Here is a 6,655-nt window from a genome sequence, read left to right as displayed (position 1 = left end):
GTGAGACTCCAACTCAAAAAATAAATAAATAAATAAAATAAAATTTTCCACCTCCTTTCTCACAAAATTTTTGAGTTTATTAGAAGAAAAACACTCTAAATGTATTGTCATTGCTCACTCTTCCTGTCTAGGAATGCAAAATCAGATTGTGAAATGGGAAAATAACAAGCAATCAAAAGAAAATCTAGATAATGTTATATTGATATTTATTTTCAGAATCATAGAATCATATGCACTCAAATATTCAATGATAAGTGGAGGTGCAGTCTCTGATGCCTGTAATCCCAGCACTTTAGGAGGCTGAGGCAGGAGAATTGCTCGAGCTCAGGAGTTTGAGACCAACCTGGACAGTATAGTGAGACTTCATGTCTACAAAAATTCAAAAAATTAGCTGGTGTGGTGGTGCACACCTGTAATTCCAGCTTCTTAGGAGGCTGAGGCAGAAGGATCACTTGAGCCTAGGAGGTAAAGGGTGTGATGAGCCATGATCATGCCACTACACCCCAGCCTGGGCAACAGAGTAAGACCCTGACTCAAAAAAAAAAAAAAAAAAAAGCAAATCTTAATTTTTCATTTTCATTTCCAGTAGATTATCTAGTGTCTGTAACTTGGACATGGTACTTTCTTTGGTCAAGTCAAGGCTTGGTCCTCACTCAGACATCAACATTGGAAATAAGAATCATATAAGCTCTCATTCTTATTTCAAATTAACTAAATCTAGGCATTCAAATGAGTAGTTTAAAAGATTTAGGTTGGTAAACCAAATACATATGTCATGAGCTTGACTTTTAGCCTCACTTGATGACATCTATGAATCAGATGTGAGTTTTCACAGTTACTCCTTAAGAAGTTTGACTTTGGTAAGAAATGCCTGTAGGAATAGCTCACCTCTGTTCTTCTGTAAATTATATTTTAATTTACAGAAAATTCTATAGGGCCAATATGTTTATATCAATAGTAGCATAAATACCAGAACAAGAAGACCACTGACTATAACTGAGTATAATTTAGCCTTGTATATTTAGGGACCACCAATATAGAACCCATGATCAAATGATGAGAGGTAGAGAGGTAAGAAAGAAATGAAAAAGAAAATATTCTCAGTCTACTTCGTTTAGTTAACTAAACACTAGGACTTTGGGGGTGTTGAGAGAAAAGAAATATTGAAAAGATTTTTAAAAATCTAAATTTAAACAGCAATCATTTTTCCCAAAGTAGCAGATTACCTGTTATGACTTTAGAGGATTTAAAATTTATCTCATCCTGTTGTATTTCTCCCGTACTTTTGATATAGAGTGATCATGTTTTCATCTTTAAATAAGCATTTAACACAGTACTCTCTCTCTCATTACTGATTAAGTATATCCCACAAACTTTGATATGCTTGTGAGAAAAGAACTCACCTGTCCAAAATCAAAGGATGGACACAGAGGTGTGCAGTGCAGCAGAAGCGAGACTTCAGTGACAGTCTTGCAAGATTGGGTGTCTGGTGGGCAGGCACACTGAAGCAGGAAGAACCAGCACTTTTATCCCTAAAATGCAATTCCCTCTTCTGGCTCCTCATTGACCAAGTACTACAGAAGTTACAGGTTTTTCAGAACATTGCCTATGTAACATATTTTGATTGGCTTACAAAATCATTTTACTTGCATGTCCTATTTGCCAGTTGGCTTACAGAATTACCATTCTGATTGGATCCCACCAAAAGTTTAAACATGAAGCCCACCAAAGTAAAAAGCCTGCGAAAAGGTCGCCCAGAAATCAGGAAGTGAATCAGAAAAAGAGAAACACAAAGCATTTAAACACCATTTTGAGAACCCAAGACAAGCTAGCCTCCATTTTGAAAATAAGTCACCATTCTTATTTCTCACATGCTTAATCATTAGTATCACTTAGTTTGAAATATTTTTCAATTACATTTGTGCTTTTTTTTTTCTTTGACTCATGGGTCCTTCAGAAGTGTATTGTCTGTATGAATTGAAGTATTTGTGAATTGAAAATACTTATGGTTATCCTAAGAATTTTATGGTTTAGGTTTCTATTTTAATCCCTTGTTGCCAAAGAATAGACTCTTTATGATTTAATTATTCTCAATTTATGGGGACTTGCTTTATATCTCTATATATGATGTATCTCAGCAAACATGCCATATGCTTATAGAAATTATGTATTTTCTCTGGTTGATGGATACAATGTTTTATAAATATCAATTAGGTCAAGTTATCGACACTGTTATTGAAATAATCTATTGATACTTTTTGTTCAGGTGTTTTATCAAATGACAAGATTGGTGTTAAAATTTCCAGCTGTAATTGTGAAATTGTCCCTCTAATTCTGTGTTTTTGCTTTATATGTTTTATAGTTCTGGTATTAGTTGAACATTTTATCATTATGAAAAATTACTCTTTAGCCCTGGAACTACTTTTCTCCTAAAGACCAGCTTGCCTGATATTAACGTAGTCACCTAAGACTTCTTAGTGATATGCATGACAAACCCATTTCTATTGATTTTGCTTTCTGCATATCTATGTCTTTGTGTTTAAAGAGAATCTCTTATAGATAACAGATAGTCAAGTCTTTTGTGTTTTTAGATCCCTTCTGATAATCACTGACTTTTTATTGCAGATCTTAGTTCATTAATAATTAATGTAATTATTTACATAGTTGTGATTTTTGGTCTATCCTTTAGCTATTTCTTTTCTGTTGATCATATACTTCTATTTTTTAGTTCCTTTTTTCTTTTGGATTTTTTTGGATTATTTCAGTATTATTAGTATTCTGTTTTAATATTATCATTGAGTTTTTTTAGCTCAATCATTTACATTAAATTTTCATGGTTGCTCTAAGAAGTACAATACACATTCTAAATGTTTGTGTATTTAGTGTTAATATTGTACTCTAGCACTTAAATTTAGACAACTAGTAGACATCTTTTATATTGTAGTTATATATATCATGTACATGTAAAATGATAAGCTCTTCAGGGCAATGCAATGATGTTTATGTTAAACAACTGTACATTTTTTAAAATAAGAAAATAAAAATATTTATTATATTCAATTCTATTTATACCTTCCTACTGATTTGCATTTTTATTTTTATCATTACTGTTTAATCTGAATAATTTTATTTACCATTTCTTATTGCTGGTCTGCTGGAGATAAATTATCTTAGATTTTTTCTTCATTTAAAAAATGGCTTTTATTTCACTCCCAGTCTTATAGAATATGCTTGCTGGTTATAAAATTCAGAAGTATTTTGTTGCTTTTGTTGTTAATTACTTTCAAGATATAAAAAATTGCTCTTTCCTCTGCAGATTTTCTGATGAGAAGTCAGTATTAATACAAATTATTGTTCTTTTGTAGATAATGTGCTGTTTTCTTTGTCTGTTTTCAAGATTTTTTCTATCTTTAGCATTTGTAATTTTAACTAATGTGACTTAGGCATGGATTTTTTCATAATTGTCCCACTAGATATTTCATGAATCTTCAAATTTATATATTTCACAAAATTGGAAAAATGTTGGACATTGTTTCTTCAACTATGTTCTACCGCATTCTTTCTCTTGTCTCCTTCTGAGACTCCAATTATATCTATGATAGATCTTTTGATATAGTTCCACATATTCTTAAGTCTATGGTCTTTATTTTCTATTTTTTTGAAATTCAACAATTTATTTCAATGAGCTGTATTTTCTAAATTTTTGTTTTATTTTTTCCTGCTTTCATACGTATTGAAAACAAAATGCAGCACATTCACATTTTCCTGAGGAACTGTAAAGATGATCTCTATAGGGATAAATGTTGTAAAGCCTGGAGCTCAATCAACAATGTTGAAAACTCTTAGAGGGAGTAAAGGCTTGATCTGAATGGTCTTGAACATGTATTGTAATTTAATAGAAGAAACGGTCATCTTACTATTTAATGATTTAAAAGAACTTCCCAGTCCATGCGAAGAGTACAGTCCAAGAATAAATCAAATTTCTGAACGCATTTTATGCCACATGTGTATACTTTGTGATCCTCAGGGGTTCATGCCAAATAATCCCTCTCAATAAGTCCTTCAATATGTTTCTTAATAACAACTGGACTTGGTAAGAGTCAAGCCTTCAATTGCTGAGTTCAACTTCTGCTACTAGAACACTGTGCTGTATCTTCTTTCTAGATTTCATTATCTGCACTATAGCAGTTTCTATCTCATGTTTTCTGTCATTGTCTACTTTCTGCCTTGTTTCTTTCCTTTCTGGGTTTGATTCACCTTATTTGGCAGCAACTGTTTGAATCTTGACTCTGTGTAGTTTGGATGTGAACTGATCATTAACTATAAATATGTGACAATTTTCTATTTCCTTTGACTTGGGTTCTTTTGTTTTTTGTTGTTTTTTTTTTTTTTTGAGTTGGAGTCTCACTCGGTCGCCCAGACTGGAGTGCAGTGGCCGCTCCCGGCCACCGCAGCCTCAACCTGCTGGGCTCCGGCGATCCTTCCGCCTCAGCCTTCCGAGTAGCCGGAATTACAGGCATGCGCTACCACGCCCGGCTGATTTTTTGATTTACTGTCGAGATGAGGTCTCGCTGCCTAGGCGGGTCTCGAACCGGCGGGCTCAGGCAATCCACTCACCTCAGCCTCCCAAAGGCACGGGATTACAGGCTGAGCCACCGAGCCCGGCTTGACTTGGGTTCTTTTGTAAGAATCCGCTGTGTTGGTTTACCAGAGGCAAGGGACTATAGGGCTCTAACAAGCTCTCTTTCAGGAATATCGGGCTCTTGTTGAATTTCCTCAAATGTATATTTTTCTCTATTATTAAAGAGCATTAATATGGTCATCTGGAAAGTAAAGACTTGCAATTTGTGCTTCCGTGTATTAGAGTCAGTTACTTGTGCACCTCCAACACCAACTTCAGATCCATCTTCCTTTTTAACTGATCCATAAAAGGTGACATTGAGATCTGCAGAACCCATATGATGCTGGAGTGTGAGCTGTCAATCACTTTGGCTAAGTAGAACCTTCTGAATATCTCAGAAGTGTGTCTTGGGGCTGGTGGGATGTTGCACTTTGGTTTGGCTAACTGAGTGGGCCAATATCCTGTCCTGAGCACCCCAACTGTGAGATCAACACCACCTAAAGATACCCCAGTTGCCTGTAGATGTTGCCTAAATTCATCCATGGTTGTGTTTGAGATGCTCATATCTCTAAACATTCCTCCCAGTTTTGATGTGAATTGACACCCACATTCAGTCTTTAACTTGGATATCATGTTTTTTCAGAGTCATCAGAAACACTTTTATTTGTGAGAAGTCTTTTTGCCAAGTGTTGTTTATAATAGCGTTCAAAGACATCTTTTTCTTGCATAAACCTAAAAAGGACCATTGCCTTATCCAATATTGTTTCTACTTCTTGTTCTGTTAGCCCTTTGACTCCCTTTTTCAGTTTATCATCAATAAATAATGAGAAGTATTCAGGAGACCTGGATTTGAGGCTGAGAAAATACTCAGTCATCTGCAGTAGTGTGTTTAAAAAGCCAGTCATTATTGAATGATTCCTGCAGGAAGCGATCAAACCTACTCTTCAGATCTAATAAGCCCTGGATACAGTCAACGGGATTCTTTCCTTCTTACTCAGAAACAAGGGCTTTACCTTGCTCCCTCAAATAGAAACTCATACCCTCACACATTGTTTTCAAGCCATTTGGTACGCGACTAAATAACTTGTACATGCATGCAAGGTCTTCTGTTTTTCCATTTTTCACATAGAATTATTTATTTCTTCCATAGTCTTCATGTGCTTAGAAATGAGTTCCCTCTCAACTACTTTTACGATTGGCTCTTTGGTGGGTTTGTCAAGGCCGTGCATCACCCATTCTACTTCTTCATCGATTCTAGCATCTACTTTCTTTATATATACTGAAGCACTGTTTTCTGCTAAAAAGTTCTGGCTTTCCATCTGAAAAAATTCTGCAGACATCTCCAGAAAAGGAGCTTCAAATCTTCTTCACAGAGCGACCTTCCTTCGAGACCTAAAATCATTAGCATCTGGCAAGCATTTCTTATTGCGCCTCTGTCTACAACTTCTCCTTTCCGCTCTCTTACAATCATATCTAATACAGTTTGCCCTAGATGTTCCCTAATACAACCACAACATACCACTTGATCTCGAAAAATAATTAATCCCAAATTGTAGCCATTCTCCACATGATTTTGCTGTACACGTGCACGGTCCATATACATTAGTATGTCTCTAACCATCACCATAGCTGTTTGATGATCATTCCAAGCTTGATTTAGTGTTTGAAGAAAGTTGTTATTCAGTGAATTTAGTACGTCTTCTCGCACCTTGTTTATGAGATGTTCGGTAACAACTTCCCTCAGTCCAGTGTAGACCTTTTCTCCATGTTTAGGGAAAACCATTGTGTATGCATTTCTATAGAGTTCCTCAAAACTAAGACCACTGTCATTCTTACGCTGGATTTCTTGAATTGCATGTTTCAGGAGGTCCCAAATGCTGTTTACGTATTTTTCATTCCATGGTCTTCGGAAAGGCCCGGATCCGCATCTTGGTGTCCTTCCGGCTGCCAGTGCCTTTGCTCAGATTCGATGTGGTGCTCGGCCCCTCCCCGGTGGCGGCTTCGTGTCGCGCTCCAAGGCGCGGGTGTCACATT

General features: G+C 35.9%; 1 pseudogene; it reads right to left on the bottom strand.

Annotated features, from left to right (window-relative positions):
• Positions 1 to 3,920: 3,920 nt before the first annotated feature.
• Positions 3,921 to 6,585, bottom strand: LOC103273738 (annotated as a pseudogene).
• Positions 6,586 to 6,655: the final 70 nt, after the last annotated feature.

The sequence above is a fragment of the Carlito syrichta genome, unplaced genomic scaffold, assembly GCF_000164805.1.
Source record: "Carlito syrichta isolate Samal-C Ts95f unplaced genomic scaffold, Tarsius_syrichta-2.0.1 Scaffold314151, whole genome shotgun sequence".
NCBI classification, from domain to species: Eukaryota; Metazoa; Chordata; class Mammalia; order Primates; family Tarsiidae; genus Carlito; species Carlito syrichta.
Note: the sequence above shows the minus strand (reverse complement) of the source record. Positions and strands in the feature narration are given on the sequence as shown.